The sequence below is a fragment of the Limulus polyphemus genome, unplaced genomic scaffold (genome assembly GCF_000517525.1).
Source record: "Limulus polyphemus unplaced genomic scaffold, Limulus_polyphemus-2.1.2 Scaffold3447, whole genome shotgun sequence".
Taxonomy (NCBI): domain Eukaryota; kingdom Metazoa; phylum Arthropoda; class Merostomata; order Xiphosura; family Limulidae; genus Limulus; species Limulus polyphemus.
The window spans coordinates 67,641-86,737 of NW_013669057.1; positions in this window are offsets into that span (position 1 = coordinate 67,641).

Sequence of the window (19,097 nt, forward strand, 5' to 3'; positions counted from 1 at the left end):
TTAGGGACGGCTAGCGCAGATAGCCCTCGTGTAGCTTTGCGCGAAATTCAAAAACAAACAACTATTCTTAGCTGATTAAACCATATTCGACAGGTCCAAATGTAAAGGCCTAGGAAGAGTTAGAGGACAAACAAGCAAACAAACTTTTCTCAATTGTAGTAGGATAGTATAACGATAACAATTTCTAGATTTTTTTCTAATGCTCCTCACGCTTTGATTTCCACAGTTTAAGTTTAGACCTTGAATTTGCTATCATTGTTATTATTAATTGGTGTTTTATTGGCACAAGGCTATCAACACAACAAAAAATATATTGTTTTTTTGGAATTCAGCACAAAGCTACACAATGGGCTATCTGTGCTCTGCCCACCACGGGTATCGAAATCCGGTTTCTAGCGTTGTAAGTCCGCAGAGAATCTATTTTAAAGTAAAATTAAATTAAAAAGAGTTTCAACAAAACCCATGATTCATAAATAACTAAACACATTGCAACATGGATAATGTTATCATTTCCAATGTGTTCACGGGACAGTGCTAATTAAAATATGCGTAACATGTGCCACTACTGAACTGCGTGAAAGTAAAATGTGGACAACAGTAAATTAAATGTCGCATTGCTCACACATTAATATGTCATTCCTCTGCAAGAGGACAATCTTAAACGAAATTATGGCCAATGGAGAACCTCGTTGGAACAACTGTCTTTCTACTATCTATGCAAATTAGACATAGCAGTCACTGACAGTAAGATTGGTATAAAAAACCTTTTCAGGTTATTGCTCATCTCACATTTCCTGCTATCTGACAAGATGTTGAATAAATATAGGTATCAGCCTGGTCATTCTTCTGGAGTCCAACACAGTCAGGAATCCAGTAAAACTGTACATATAGAGATACTAACATAAAAATAGGACAGAGTAGATGATAAGGGTTAACATTGTAATTCCAGGGCCTTAAATGGTCAAAGTAATTCTATATAAATGATATTCTTAGTTTTGATATGATCCAGAGTAAGCGAGATTATATACAACATACAACTCTGCTGTAAACACAGAAGCTGGAGACAGAATTCCATGAAGAAAAATCTCTAGAACTTAGTCAAAGATACTGATTATCTACAAAGACAAGTATTTATACCACAAATGTTGTGTTCAGATATCTTTCGTTTTAGTCACTCCATGTTTTTTACTTCTTTACTTTAAATCTGAATCTGACAATTCCATTTGCTGCTTAGTGGGTTTATTTCATTCATATCCAACTATATAAGACAACAACAGCATTATTTAAAATATTTATTTATTTAAAATATATATACTTCTCTTGTACATATTAAAATATTTGGATATTGGCTCATATGACGTAGCACATGCCTCGTATGTGAGAGGTCAGGGATTCAATCCCATCTATATCTATCTTTTTTATTATTTTTCCTAAATAACGTTTTAGCACTCAAATAATTTTAATACAAGCATCGTACGGAAAGCACGAGTTTATCCCATAGTACATAATTAATACTTTAAACCATCAGTGTTCAGTGAAACTCCATTATTACAGAATAGAGGAAAACGAAAAAAATGGTGAATGCTGGTTTATCTATCCATTTTCCCCAAGACAAAAAATGAGTACTCTTGCTAGATCTGGTTGAAAGGAACCAAGAGTTTCCCTAGGAAAGCTGGATAAAGATTTAGAGCCATTTTGAGTTCCACCAAAGATAAGAACTGTTATAATTCATAATACAACTAGTTTATGTTTTAGAGGCCAAGTGTTCAGGGAAACAAGTAGATGTGCTGGAATGATAGGTTAAAACACTCTCTTAAAATATATGATCCAATCATCCGCTGAGACTGATTTCTAGCCTTCCGAAAGTCCATGAAGTTGTTAAGAATAAAATATACCCCACATGCATTTATGAGTCCATTTTGTTTCGAGGAAGTCAGTAATCCACCAGTGATAAGGCCACTTTTCCAGATGGAGACCCTTCTTGATTAAAATGTGTACTATTCCTAAGACACTTTGACAACTTTTACAACTGTCCTTTGTGTTCACTCCTGTTAAGATATACTACAATATCCTTACTATGGTTAGGGTACAACTTGTTTTAGGTTGCTTTTTGGATAGCCCTGTGGACTCATTTTATTCCATATTCCTTTTTTTATGTCATTAGGTACATATCTTTATGATCTAAGTATATTACTATTTGGTGTTGGTAAGGGCTGTTACGTACTTTTCCTAATAGTGATAAATGTTTGGTGGTTGATCACTATATACTATATATGTCAAAATGTTCTTCCGATACAGGATGCTCCACAGGCGACATATTAACCACTGTGGTTGTCATGTGGCTTGCTTATTTGCATCTTCAAAATCATTTTATTATAAGTTACACGACCCTCTGTAGCTTTTGCCAATACACAAATCTTAACTAGAAAGATACACAAAAAAAGCTCATTCCAGTGATAATGTGATCCCAATTATTGTTAGAAGACTATCTTAAGCAAAATTTCATAAAGTTCTACAAGCTCATTTGGTTTTTGTGTCAATTCCTACAAGACAATATTTTAGTTTATTTTCCGTTTATTAATTGTGATTAGGACAAAAATAAAAGATAACTGTTGTTTGGAAAAACCATTCATTTAGTTTAGCCTTGACAACAAAAAATAATGTTTCTACATTTAAACCTGCCCAGTGCATCCAAACCATCAAACTGTCAATCATTCTTTGTTTCCTTCAGTTCTCCAGAGATATATGTTTGCACTCTAACTTTAGCATTAAAAACAGTGTGGGAGTAAAGATCCATTTTGGAAGATGTCATACCATCTTCTTTGCCTCTGAGCATGAGATGTTATTCATTTTTTATTATTTGTAAATATTTCTTATCAATCCAGTTTGGACATGATTTAGAACATGAGAGGCAGGAGTTAGTAAAATTGTTGTTTTCATGGTCTTTGCATCATAATGCTTACAATTTAAAATGGTAAAATGTTTGGAGTATCCAAACTGCTAAGAGTAAAACTGTTGGTGAGGGTTTCAATTTTTGACTTGACTTTGTACTTCAAATAACCACCATTTATGCCTATAGGTTGTCATGGTGATATAAGTGATAAAATGAAAATCCTATTTAGCTCATACAAACCAATCTTCTGAATGTAGATTGATTTAACAATTGATATATTCTGATTGGAGAGCTTAGTTAGAATCTCTGATTCAAGTAGGTTAATAAGATCGTTTTAAATAATAATTCCTCTTAGGAATTTAAAGTATTGTGGATGGCTACCTCGATGAGAATTTTTGCAACGGCCTTTGACATTAAAATTAATTCATTGTCCTATAGTTGTAATGTTTTGACCAGCATTTCTCCAGATTCAGTTAATCTATTAGCTTTGAAAAGCCATCATACCACTTTAAGCTTTTTCAAACAAAAGCTAAACATCTTGAGACTTCTAAAAATCAGAAATTTAGTTACAGGAAATTTAGTATATGGTGACTGGTTCATAAAGAGACATTGGTACATAATCATTTATTAGTCAATTTCTAAAAAAAGTAAGCAACTCATTACCCACTGTCCATACCCTGCGCACCATTCTTCAAAAGGAATGGACTACACTGTTATTAGCAGACAGAGAAACAACCCCAAGATTTTGTGGTCACTATACCCAAACACCAGCAACAGACATAGGGTTCACATCACCTGTTAAGGACATTCAATACTATCACCTATTTGGCCTTAGCCATTGTTTCACAGCATAGTGACCTTCAGAGATCCACTCTAGGCCTTCTGTTTACAGAAAGCGATGGCCATAGTAATGTATTGCCCTGATCCAGGCATCATTCAACTACCATGATCCTCTCCTCTCTTATGGTAAACGCACCTGTAAGTAAACTGCCAACCAAGAATTTGCCTGGGAGGTCCTATCAGCACAAACAGGAATCCATAAGATGAGCCCTATATTTGACACTGATAGATTCCAAATATGCTAATCTTGCAACAAACAATGTGCGAGACGATGATTTTGCTTCCCTCTGATATTTAAAACTTTGTGATTTTCATAAGATTTCTGGAATACAGCTAATCAAACTCATTCCAAGGTGACTGGTGGATACGATTTTGGTCAAAACGCCCTATTTTAAATATAAACAATCAACAACACCCTGGTGGATATGAATTTGGTCAAAATACCATATTTTAAATGTAGTCTAGTTATGAATAGGGTGACTATATAATTTTTTGATTTTTTCAATTTTCTAATAAGTAGATATACTAGAAAAAACAATTAAAAGATTATTGTAATTTAAATTTTACATATTACAAAGAAAAACCCACTGTTGTAAAATAATTGGATAATATCAGCCACTCCTCTCTTCATTTTTATGCATATCAGGCATCCAGCGATTTATCATGTGACCAGAAATTCAAAAATTTGTCATTCAGCCTCTGCTCCAAAATGAGCAGTTTATCATTTTCCACTTTAATATACAGTATGGTGACCACAATCAGTAAGAATAGTCTGGTAGTAATGCTGTGTATATAAAAATAAAGTTTTGATAAAGTCCCAAGATATCCTGACCATTCCTCCAAAAAGATGTTTCCAAAACGTCTCTAACATTTGAAGTCATTTGATGAATTTCGATACATCTCCTAAAAACATCCATACATTTTTGATGGGATTAAAGTTCATTAAGGGTGGAAGATCACTATTTCACTAATCACTTCTTCTATAAATTTGTCAATTATTTAAGCCTGATGGGGATGCTTAAACGTATGGTTAATATTTAAATTCCTGTAAGAACGTATTGACAGAATGCTTATGAAACGTTATTACCAAAAACTGACATGTTAACATCTGGCATTCCACACTTAGGAAGTGGTATCAAAAGTATAAGAATTGTTAACTGCTTTGCATATTGGTTGTTCTGATGCATATAACCTCTGTTTTCTAAGAAACAATTTGCACGTAACTAGAATATGCTGGTATAAGAGATAGCGAGAATGTCAGGAAGTCTTAAACATGATTAATTGTAGTTTGGGTGCTTCGTTTATTGTATGAGTTGTAGTACACTTTGTCAGGGAGAAATTAGTTTCAGAAACTGAGAAATAAGGTTGCTTATGAGAAAGTTCTGTTTTTGAATGAAGTCTAAAGACATAAACTAGCCAATTTTAGTTTGTTTCATTCTATCTTAGATTGTCAAGTCTAAAGTGGACATTATATTCCTCCAGATTTATCCATCACTTATTAAAATAATTTTATTCGTCACCTCTTTTTATTGTCAAATATTATGCTAGTATAGCTTTCGACCCCAAGCTATATAAAACTACAGCACATATATTTAAAAGATCTGCCATTGTTTCTTATTTGTTTCCACATAACTGAATAAAGAATACTCAGTTTTAGTTGTTTTTATCTTTATCTTTTTCTCCTTCACTTAAAAATAACCTACCATACCTATTATATCTGCATATTCATTATTATTCTATTGTATTAACACAATCTTCTGTAGCTCTGTTGCCAATACACAAATCTCAAACAGTTATAATTCTAAGTCTCCCAGTTGTAGAAACCAAATTTATTAGGACGTTTCGAGCAAGCGTTCTTCTCATCGTCGAGTAATTGTACTATTCTTGTATCGATTGTATCTTTTAGATATTGAGTTTACCTGATGAATAGAGTATGTTCGGAAGTTTCTAAATTGCTGGTTTTTCTAAATTTCAGTGTTTTTTTACGCCACAAAGTGCCAAACACAAGATTTTTTGGTAGTAACGTGACGAAAACCTCAGATCCACACTCCGACACGCTAACCAATGTATTTATATTATTGTATAACAGTAGCCTTGCTTTGTCACATATATAGTATTACATGTTATGATTATCCTTAAATCACTTTGTATAGATAGATACTTTAGATACATTTTTTTTAAATCAGCAGAGTGCTAGTAGTAGATTTTCGGATCTAGAGGCAAAAGAAGAATACTTACGATAATACTCAAAGACAAAGATTTAGTATGTTATATCAAAACGAGTTTGAGGTCTCACCAGGGCATTGAGATTATGTCGTCACATCAGATCAGTACCTTCTGGTCACCATTCATCTTGAAAATAGTCCTGCAACATAATTTTGACTGCAAACGGTTTTGTCATGTTCAAAACACACCATTTCGCCCTTCAGGCTTCCCATAATCCATCTAATGTCCGAGAATGGCGGTTTTCCAGATCCCATTTCAACATTCTGCTTGCCCAGAAATTGATAGGAACTGCGTCCAGTATATTTCATTTTCCAGCTGCTTGGGGTATGCGGCGGTTGAACAGATATGTCATAGAATCAATATGTGTAGACGTAACTTGTGTCGCTTTTCCAGGCGAAGATCCTTCTTCCCTATGTTGCGTAATTTTGTCCAAGACACATGGACGACCGTTTCCACTGACCACTGTATTCATGATTCTCACATGTAATAAGATGCCGCATTTTCTTTACCACGTTTGAGTTATAACTTGCTGCAGGTCTCTTTCTGTGTTGTTCTGTTTACCCAAGTTGGTCCATATTATATTGTGTTTCAACGTCATTATGTACAAGGGATATCACTGTCTTAAAAATTCTATATTTCCAAAATTATCACGTTTTTGACCTGAATGTATGAATATTTTGTTTCGGAAAGGGCTATGACATATCCTTCCCAAAAGCAATCACTTTTCGGTGGCATCAAACTAGCTACGAATGCCAAACAATGTCAAAATGTTTTTTTGATACAGGCGACATAATAACTACTGCTACTGTGGTTCTCACTTGGGTTGCTTATTCGTATATTCAAAACTATTTTATTGTAACTTACACAATCCATTAGCTGTTGCCAGTACACAAATCTCAACTAGAGACCAAAAAAGCTCATTCTGATGATAGTAAAATTCCAATCATTGTTAGAAAACTATATCTTGAGCAAAAAGTCGTACATTTTGTTTTGGTTCATTTGATTTTTGAGACATCTACTAGAAGAAAATATTTTGATATCTTTTGCATATATTTCTTGTGATTAGGGTGAACAAACAAGAAGTATTATTTCTAGGAGGAACATTTCTTTTAAATTTAAATGTATCCAGTGCATCGAGAACATTAAACAGCTGTATAAAACTCTATTATTTTAGATAACCTACTCACTCTTACTATCTCCAGGTGGAGCAGCGGAAAGTTTTTGGATTTACAATACTATAATTAGCGGTTCGATTCCCCTCGGTAGACACAACAGATAGCGCGATGTGGCTTTACTGTATGGAAAATACACATACCCTACAACTCTTGAGGTATGGAGTATATATATTTTCGTTATAAATATCAATATTATTCTGTTCTAGCTGTCTGTAATTTTGAAGTAATACACTAGAGGGAAAACAGTTAATAAAACACCACCAACTTTTGAACTACTCTTGTAAGACCAAATAGCGAGATTTGACCATACTCTTAAAACGCACCCACGGTCTCAAAATGCCAAGCGCAAGATTTTGTGGTAGTAACGAAACGCAAACCTGAAATCCACTGCTCGACACGCTAACCACTGGGCCACGTCCAGTCCAACAATGGTAACAAGTTGTCAGCATGTGTAAGAACAACATATTGCGCTTTACACAATTCAAATTACAAGATATCAAAACTATAGCTTTTTGTAAAAAACTTATAGAAACCAAATTTATTACGATGTTACGAGCAAGCGCTCTTCTCTTCGTCAAGTAATTGTATTTTTCTTGTATCGATTGTATCTTTTAGACAATGCGCTAACCTGATGAAGAGGGTATGTTTGAAACGGTTTTATATTGTTGGTTTCTCTAATTTCACTGTTTTTTTACGCCACAAACGACATATTTGTAAAACACAGAATAGTATAAACACGAGATTTTATTAATAGTCAATTCAGTAATATGGGCTAGGTTCTGTTATTTTTTTCTGTACCGTTATTTATAATGAAAAAACGTAGATCCTTAAAAATTTGTTTTATCTTATTTTCTTAAAAAAATACAGTTAATTACATATTGATGCACAATAAATTAAACGTATTTCGAAAAAGAAAAGCTAAAATTCTTGAACCCATTCACAGGTCTGCACTTTTGTAAAACTTATTGTACATTTACCCTGCACCAAGTCACAATAACGTGCTAAAACTAGTTTTTCTATTACGCTGCTGGAGTTAGAACTTATTCAATTAATTAGAATTATAATACTTTTTATTTGTTTGTTGTTAAGTGCAAAGTTACACAATGGTCTATCTGTACTGTGTCAATCGCAGGTATCAAAACTCGATGTTTAGCGTTATAAGCCCACAAATTGACCCTGAGCCACCGGCGGACAAGTATAATAATAAAACATTTTCAATTTTAAAGTCTACCTAATACTTATCTAATATTATATAGTATGATAATTACGTTAATATAACAAAAACAAATGGTGTTTACTTTCTTCACGTGCTAAGTAATTTCTTCGTTGGATTACCTTCTTTCAATTTTCTCCATTAAATTTGTATTTCTCTCTGACAGCTCAAGCTTTCAAACTTCATTTCATTCTCACTGGAGAAAAAGTTTAGAACAAGCTTTTCAGTTGAAGATCAATTTCAGACAGCGTATTGTTTCTTTTTCCTATAAACCTATATATGCTTGAATTACCAAGGTCTTGTTAACTTAATCCTAGAAGTTCTGAAACTAACGCTGTTTGCTATAGACTGAATTGACGTAATCTTGAGAATAAAATTCTTCAGCTTGACACTACTTTTTTCCATTACACCCTGTGGGTGTTCATCAAATAGATAACTCGATAAAAAAAGGAAACGAAGGCCAAAACACTGGCAATCATTTTGACACATACGTCCACACAGCTTTTATTTCCACATCAAAAATCGCCTGTAACAAATTGATTTTTTTTCTGACAAACGTCATATGTAACTTCGTGACTTTTTCTTGTATGTGTTCTGTCCACACGACGAAGAACAAAATAAAGGGCAGAATATTAAGAAACACGTATGTAGGCTTAACAGTATGTTATCATGTAATGCAAAGATAATAAATCTTTCATATTTTTCAAGACTACTTCTCGAATAAATACTTTAGAATAGACTTGATTAGTTATTTATCCTTCTCGAGGAAGGTAACCAGTTTACAATAGTTGCCTATAATACGCGGTATATGTCGTCTTCAAAAAAGTATCTGAGATGTGATATTAATCTAGATACGCGACCAGGGAATAATAGGTAACAAAGAAGTGGTATATTTCCATGTTAAGACAGGCAGTCTAAGTACGGTATAACTCCAAGAGCATGACGCCAGCTTACCAGAGACGAAAAACTTCAGAATAAGATAATTAATTAGCTATAGACTGGATTGTGTATTCAGATTGAAAAATATAACCATGCAAAGTACACATTCAGATTAAAGATTTAGAGAGTAAATTCTACCTCCAGGTAATTATAGTTAACCACAATAAAGTATATGTCTACAATATGATATATATCCAGAGTAAATTCTACCTCCAGGTAATTATAGTTAACCACAATAAAGTATATGTCTAAAATATGATATATATCCAGAGTAAATTCTACCTCCAGGTAATTATAGTTAACCACAATAAAGTATGTGTCTACAATATGATATATATATCCAGAATAAATTCTACCTCCAGGTAATTATAGTTAACCACAATAAAGTATATGTCTACAATATGATATATATCCACAGTACAGTAGGAATCCAAATTACCATATCGATCTAGTTCACGATAGGTTATCACGACATATTATTGTAGATACGTAATATCTAAAGCTCATGATATAGTCATACGTCAAATGTTTTTAAAACGTCTTCTATATATTACAGGTTTTAAAACGGCTTATCTACAAGAGTTATTCCTTTTAGGTTTAAAGCTTTATCATCACAATTCTTATACACTTATATATATATATATATATATATATATATATCTGGCCGACTCTGAAGCTTTAGTTTACTCGTTATAATAAAGTTAGACCCACAAACTAGTGCAGTGTTTTGGATCTCAGATCTGTTAACAATGTTAATTTTGTGAAAATTTATTGCTCTGATATGGAAGATGTAAGAATCTGATTTACATTTGAAAATTCTATTTTAAATCTTCCAGTTAGTCTTTTTTTTTTCTTTCTTGGTGCCGACGTTGGTCGATAATACCTTCTGCTGACTCCGAGTAAAATTCTATATATATCTGAATTATGCCAGGAAAGTTCTAAGTTTCTAAGTCAATCCAAAAACCCTATTGGACAAAAGGCACAATAAGACTGTGGAAAGAGAAAAACAACAGATAAGGCACAACAAATATAGAGCTGCTTGCATTTGTACTATTTCTCCTGTTGTGACTGTTATGGGCACATAATCACTCAACTATGATATGCTGTCATGACTTACAGTAGCAATTTCTACCAGTCAGTTCAGTGATGATTAACAAATTGTGCAAGCATCTGCTTGGTAGATGGTATTATCCATTCTGCTAAACCATTATGCTAGTGCGCAGAATGCCTTTTGTCTATTATGGCTTTTGTATTGATTTTGTAAGACACCCTTACACATAATCTACACTTTCCACGGCACCCCTAGTTTTATAGCTTAGTTAACAGTGGCATAGTCAGGAGGGGGTCATAGATATAACCCCCAATAGGTCCCGGATGAAATTTGACAACCTTAATTATTGTTTTAGTATAAATAAAAACTTTTCAAATATGCGATGTAGAAATTTATTTGCTTTTGTTTGTTTGTTTTTACAATGGTTTGCTAAAATCTCGTGGCACCCCCAGAGGAAGTCCGCTGCAGCACCCTGGTTAAGAAACACTACATCAATGGAATCTTCATGTACTGTATAATTCAATGTCAGAGTTGCTACGATAACTCTCACTCCCACATAGTGTTCAGGATCAGAACATTCAATGAATAGACAAGCTCTCACCGTTTGGTGAGATAATTCATTGGTCTATCTAGATTGTGAGCCTGGATGATGATTTACAACAAACAATAAAATTGTACTATTGCAATGTTGTGATTCAGATTTTTGAGGTTCATAGACCATTTCAATGACAAATGGTCAATAACGTACTGTACCAATACACAAGCCAATGGATAAGAACTTGGGAAGTAAGGAATACCACTTCCTTTCAGTGATTAATTTACCATTTCAATGACAAATGAAATGTACCAATACATAAACCAATGGATAAGAACTTGGGAAGTAAGGAATACCACTTCTTTTCAGTGATTAATCTACCATTTCATGTTCCATCCTAATTACTGGTCTTGTAATTAATCCGAGCATTATCAATCAGGAGGTTGTCTTCAGAGTCTCAATGAATCTGCAGAGCTGTCATGTAGTTCTTGCATTGGAGTTTCGTTATCTGAATCCTCTAGAACTGCCAGATAAGCACTTCAAGCATCTTTCTCCTCATTAGCTAAATTGAAATTATACGAAACAGTATTGTCACTATCGTCTGACTCATCAATCACAGCTTCTGATTCCTGATCTAACCAATGTATTACAGGTTCATCAATAATGTGTAGCTTCATCTTCTAAATGTATTCAACGTGCTTATATGTACCATTTGAATGTTGCAGCTCATATATTGATGGACTGAGTTGTTCAGGAATGAGATAAAGACCAGTCCAGCCAAACTCCAGTTTCTTCAATGCTGCAGGCTTGTAGCAAAGTTATACCAAGTCTCTACTTTTGAACTTTCATTCTTTAAATGCTTTATCAAAGTATTTCTTCTGCCATAATTTCGATATTTCATACTAACTATTGGGGCCACTTGGAAACCAACCCTCTGCCAAAGTTTATCCGGTTGTGGCCAATTCTTCCTCTGTGCAGCACACACGGTGCAGTGTTTGCACAAGCATAGCCCAATGTCATTAAATCAGTATGGCCTGAAAAATAAAATAAAAGTGCCTTTGAGATCTTCACTCGTTGCAGTATGTAAAGTCTGAATTATTACCTGAGTAAGAACAAACTTGTACCAAATTAATACTCACATTGCCCTCACACAAGCATATCAGACCTCTTGTTCTGTGATGCTAAATGTAATGGATGGATCAACTCCAGGATTTTGTTCTGATGCTATTAGAAGTAATGTCTGGAATATTTTCAGTTGTTATGACCGAAAATGATCCTATGATTGATGCCTAAGAGCATTAAAACATGCATGTATATTGCAGTATATGCAGTGAAGGGGGAGTACAGTTAGTTGTTCTGACTTGTGTTAGAAGGCTTGTGTGTATGTGAAAAATAGCTGTGGTGGCCGTAGTCAGTTGGCATTCATTTCGTTGTGCATGAATAATATATAATACTCTATTAGACATAGGTCCTGATGTATCATAGTGTGATGTTTACTGATATTTCACTGTTGTAAGGCACTACCACGTTGTAATGACTACTGTAATGAAGACGCATTCACAGTTTGAAAGAGATATTAGGCCTGTATATGACTTCTACATAGCGGGTGCTTTGACTACAAGTGAACACTGGTGTTTGTGGATGTCTGATGAATATTTTATTCAGCCCATGTTGATCTTAATGTCTATTGGTGTTTGCTAAGGGTGTTATTATGGATCATTCCCAGAATTTTATTGTTTTCCCAGGAATACTTCAAAATCTTAGTTGTACAGGCTCCAGGACACCACAACGTGGTCAAGATAAGCTTCTGATCTACATATAATACAGTTGCTGGACACCAGGCCCAAACAGGCCTCTGGTGTTTGTGATTTCAAAACCTTCTAACTGATGATTAATCCAAATGTGAGGGAGTTGTGTCCAGGACTTTGATTATTAGCCTGTTTATTAGCTGATATATATATATATATATATATGCAAGTTAAAATAATCAAAATAATTTATAATGCAGTAGACTACAGTGTTCCCAAACAAGCACATTATATCTGTATATTATTTCCATAAGTGTGGTGAGAGAGTTGTGCTCGAGGACACCACAACATGCATTTGATTGATGTTTTTGGATGGCTGGGGAATATTGTATTTAGCCCATGTTGGTCTGAATGTCTATTAATGTGTACTATAATGGACAGCAGATATATTAATATATATATATATATTGTGACATGTCTTGATGATATATATATATATATATATGGCATTATAAGTATTTGAATATATGTGTGTAATGTGTCACACTTATACTGACATTACGTCAAGTCATTCATGAATGTTGTATGCATGCATGAAACGAGTACATAAAAACACACTTACGAAGCAACAAATGAATAAAAATTAACAATTTTGTCCGAATGCTGTATAAAAAAGTGCAATTGTTATTACTAGCCAGTGAAGTATTATTGGAAATGGCACTGATATTACTTTGTTGCTGGTGAAAGGATATATTCAATTTCAAAACTGAAATATTTGGCAGGTAATGAAGTTTCTCATTAACGAGATAAAATTAACGAGTTAACTTGAAGTATATTTGAATGAAAACACGGTTTTAATGAGTGTTTTCAGTGATATCCATGAAGAATATTTTTGGTTTGATTTAACTAAAATATTCACGAGTGCGTGAAATCACAAGTCATTTATAGAAATAAAACGACTGAAAGTAGTTTATGCGTCACATCAAAAATAAACTTGGTTTATCCAATACATAATTTGGTTTTATGTGATATGGTTAGTTGTTCAGATTGTGATATATAATATGTATGTTGTTTTTCATTGAATATTTTTAGCATTTCTATTTTGTAATGCCCCCCAGTGGCACAGCGGTATGTCTGCGGACTTAAAACGCTAGAAACCGGGTTTCGATACCCGTGGTGAGCAGAGCACAGATAGCCCATTGTGTAGCTTTGTGCATAAATTCAAAGAAACAAACTGCAGTTAGCACTATGTATTTACTAACACATAATATAGACATAGTATTTACATAATAGTGTGGACACTAAGTGTATGATTTAAATAATGTGACATACCTGCAATATTCCTTTGTAGTCACTTCGAGAAATGCTTTGAGTTTTTTGAAGATAAAGACATGCTCAAAAAAGTTTATGAACAGTTGAGCTAAAACTTGAAGTTGGGTATTCTTGAAGACTCTCAGAACCGCAAGAAGTCAGCAGAGTCCTTAAGGTATTACACATCCTCTTCTGGTGACAAGATGTGTTCCCTGAAGAACTATATGTCGCGTATGAAGGAGAACCAGAAACACACATAGTCTTAGGGAAATATTTCTGTGCTAATGAAATCTTTCGTACACAATTCAGAGGTTGAACACTTTCATTTCTTTTCTCACTGGACCAATATTCGGTTTCCATAACAACCAAATACTGGGAGAAGTCTTATGTGCATGTGAGAAATAGCTGTGATGGATGTAGGTATTTGGTAATGATGCAGTAGGGGGAAACAGATACACACTGATCAAACCAATATCACAAAGGAAGCCATTTGGACCAGAGTGTTCACATTCACACGGAATACCAGAACAATATTTAGTCGTGACAAGGCCATCACAATATTTGAACTTATGACCAATCAGCGTCTACATTGTCCAAGTATTTTCATTCCAGACTTTTGTAATGCAACATCAAATTTGTGACTCTTTTGGTTGTTGTTGTTTTTTTGTTTTGTTTTTACTAAACTTGCCAGAATTTTTATTCACATTCACTCTACTACTTGGCCATCCATATTTTCGTATGGAAGATTACACCTTGATCGAGAAGTAGCTCAAGACTCTGACAGTACCAGATTCAATGATAGTAAATGCACTGGAGCTCAGCCTGTTTACTGCACAGCCAGTGCGACCATTTCTGACTGATTTCAACCCAGTTCATAGCGAAGGAAGGATCAGTAGGTCATTAAGTATGTGTGTTGTGTTTTATATTGTAAACAATTATGTTGGTTACATGGTAAAGATGTTTTAATTTTTCCTATAAATGCTTATATAATAATATATATTTCAAGGGGTTTTTTCTTTTTCTACTTGTAATTTTTGGTATGTGGCATGCATGCAATTGTATATCAATTTTTGTATTTCTGCATTCCATTTCTCTTGTAGTTTTGTATTTACAATAATTTCTAAATGGTTTATTTTTATGCATTGAGATTATACTATAAATTAATGTTGTAACTTGATTTGTTTTAATGTTGCGGGGTTTTTCTATATGATAAATAGTATTATGGTCATTGACTATTAGGGGTTTTATTATGTAATAATGACATTTTTGAGACACAAGTATTAAGGTATACTCATTATATCATTGAGGTTCTTTTGTTTTATATTGTTTCTATTTCATTTAGTTAAAGAGCTATTGATTTTGCATTATCTTATGAATATGAAACTTTAAATTGTTACTTCATCATTGTTAAAAGGTTCATTTTTAGATCATGTACATTGTGTTATTTTTTCTGCTGTATTTAATGCCACTTTTGTATCACAACTTTTTGCGTTAGTTTAGCTTGAATTTTCTGTATTAATAGGTTTATTTGTCAGTATTGTCTAAATATCGTGTTGTGTAAGTGTTTTGTCAGACGTAAGAAATAAAGTATTACATGAACACAGGTAATCCATATTTTTTTACTGAATTTAAAATTTGAAGTTAGAGATTGCTGAGAACGGTCTGAAAAGAAGGGAGGGTGGAATGTAGTATTTGAAAAATTATCATATTTGATTTCCGTCTTAGCTTCAAAAATTTATCTTTTGGAGCACTTACAGACTTTTAATACAGGGAGTCTGCCTCATACAATACTGACCTTATTTCTTATGCTAGATACATTCAAGTCTTGTGCTTCATATAAGTATTTTAGATGTTTTTCGTGGATTATGTTGATGAAGATTTATTTTCGGATCATATTTCTGTGTTCTCTAATAACATTGCTTCCGCTTAAGTTTAGAAATGTCCGGAGGTTAAACTTTCCTTGTTTTAATTTGGTACGTTGGTAGCTCTTATGTTCTAAGAGATATAATGTTATTGTTTCCGTGTACATAATGTCATACTCTCTCAGCCTAGAGGGCAGGATATAGAGAAGTATCTCGAGAATACATAGAAAATTCCAACGTCACTCCCCCTCTCTCTTTGTGATATATATAGAAGTACTCTTCGACATCTGTGCAATCGTCTTTTGACTTGTTGTTGTGTTAAATAATTATTGATTTTACTTTCTTTAACAGTTTATTCAGTCTCTTTTCTTCAACTCACTCAAGTCTTATTTTCAGTTCTAACTCCATGATTATTATACTCTTCATTCCTTCTGTTAATTGTAATTACTATCCTCATATCTATCGTACATCAGTAAATCCAGAGAATACCACGATACCTGAAATTTTGAGTTAAAGTATTTAACGTCCTTGTAACTTTACGGATCTACAGCATACTTCTGTTTAAGCTTTGAATTGTACAATATATGTACATTCCAGTATTTTAAAATCAATCTTCATATCTTCTTTTCTGAAAAAAATCTTCATGAAGGTCACAATAAGTTTAAACCACAATATTTTCATCGTTTTATCTTCTTGTCAACTTAAAAACTACCTTGATTAGTGACCTAACTATAATTTCAGGTTTTGGATACTATCAAGAAAAATAGTAAATATATTAAATAATCATTCACACACATATATATAATAGGATTAACCTTTATTTAATACCCTGACTTCTGGATTAGACATTGTTGTCATTAAATTAATTTCACTATACCTCATGCATGAAATTTCTAGTTTTAGACTTCTAACAGTAATACATCCAACTATGTAAAATAGACACGACAGAACGATACAGATGTAAAACAGGAAATATCGCAAAAGTATTTACGAAACTTTAAATAATTTTCACGCTAAAAAAATCGACATGAAAACGTTCTCTATCACATGTGTTGTTTCCTCTCAAACATTGCAGTCTGTCGTCATTAGCTATTAATATCAAAACAATAAAAAAAGCTAACTACATTATAAAAGAGTTGACGTTTTCAACCTTTCCTTCATGAGAGCTAGGCGAGCTAGAAGCGTTTGTTCTGCGTTGCTGTGGTTACCTCGCCATTAATCTGATGGATTTATGAACTTGTTAATTTAAAGCCATTATTATATGGACGATAGCAGGCGATCGTTAATGCTACATCTGGTACTGAAGTCTATTTTTTTTTCAATTGTAAAGTTATAAGAGTAGACTTGCACAGAAACCTTAATGACATAGACGTTTTTAATGACATGGTCTTCAGACTAACTACTAGCTCTTGTATACATGAACAGGTTGGCGTTTTTTTTTGAATTTTTATACGCTCACTTTTGTTTGCATACTTATTATCGTATATTTCATTATCTCAGATAAAGAAAACATACGTTACAAATTGATACCATTATGATAATTATTAGGTTACAGAACGCTACACATACAAAGAAAAAAATACATTTACTAACTTTTTTAGGCTTTTCACTCTCTCTCTCTTTATCTTTGCTAACATTGTAACTTTGTAACATCAGACCTCTTCTTTTAGTACTTTCTGCTAGCGAAACGTTTCTTCTTTATTTTCAACAACGTAGCGTCTTGACTGTAGATTAATATCTTCCTGAGTATGAAAACAAAGAGAACATATTAGTAAAAATACTAAACGCGTTCCATTGTTCTAATAACTAAAATTTATAGAAAGTGATAAGCTGTTTTATTTGCTGTTCTTACGTCATTATGATAGAAAGAAAAGCAAAAATAATGCTCAAAATATTTTAGTGAAAAAACGTATCTGTATATATATCTATATATTTCATTATATATTTTATTTTGCTGATTTGTTTCCTGTTATGAACAAAGCTGAGCAAAAGACAACCTGTGTAGAGCCCATTGCGAGGATCACACCTCGAATTTTAGAATTATAATCATTACATTTTAATCATACTAAGTTATCTTCAACATGACATTTTAACGTTTAAACTTAACTATTCTCATGATTTCATATGTTCATATGACGAACTTGATTCTTGCCTAACAATTTTGACTTATAAAGACATATCTTTAGCTGAACATATTCAGGTTTAGATACAACAAAACTAAAAAAAGATTTTTATATAAGAACCTGAACTCGGCTCAATAACCTTTACCTTGGAATCTGATATACAGATAAAAAATATGTTTCAACTTCAAGGCGGCTTAAAATATTATGTTCATAGTTTCTTTGCTGCTTCCTGAATGCAGTAAAACACAAAATTATAACATTTCAGGTTTGTCGTTAAAGTGAGCGTCGCGCCTGCCTTGCAAATTTAATATTATATATGTTTTATTATATTTATAATTTAGTGAGCCATCATAGAAAAAGGAAACTGTGCACGTTTCTTAGCTCGCAACTTGTTTGACTCTGAACAGATTCCAACAATCTGGTCATTATGAATTCAATTATGTAATTTTTTATAAAACAGTGAAAATATACAACATAAGTGAACATGGTGAAGTGCATTATTTTCTCCAATGTATCTAATGAAATAAAACTATCGTATAGTGCATACACTGTAAGCTTAAAAATAGGAACGTACAAAAACTATAGTCATTTATTATCATGCATAAACAAATATAATTATTATTACTATGCAAAGTTAAAAGTGGTGAATTTAAATATCGGATTCAATATTCTAAACTTATTATTATAGCTTAAGTGGCCAACAGGTTCGAGATACATAGTCCAGTGTCTCTTTATCTATCTGTCTGATTGTATTTACAAGTTAAAAAAAGGATTTGAAGTTAAAACAGATTGAATGTTTGATAAGAATTGTTCAGCTTCTGGAATGAACTTGACCCAGAATGAAGGTCACGATCGTGATTTAAACATATATTTATATCCACATTGATACATTAAATAAATCAACGTTCAGCTCGCGGGTAACAGCGAACCAATTAGATGAAAACTGTAATTATTATTGAATGAAAAATCAAATCTGACCATACTCGCCCTTTCAGCAGTGGGAGCGTTATAATGTGACGGTGAATCCCACTAGTCTTTGATAAAAATTAGCCCGAGAGTTGGCGGTGGGTGATATTTACTAGTTGCCTTCTCCGTGGTCTATAATTTCAAAATTAAGGACAGTTAAACTTTTGTATATAAATCATTGTTTGTAATAACTACTTGTAATAACTGTCATTGTA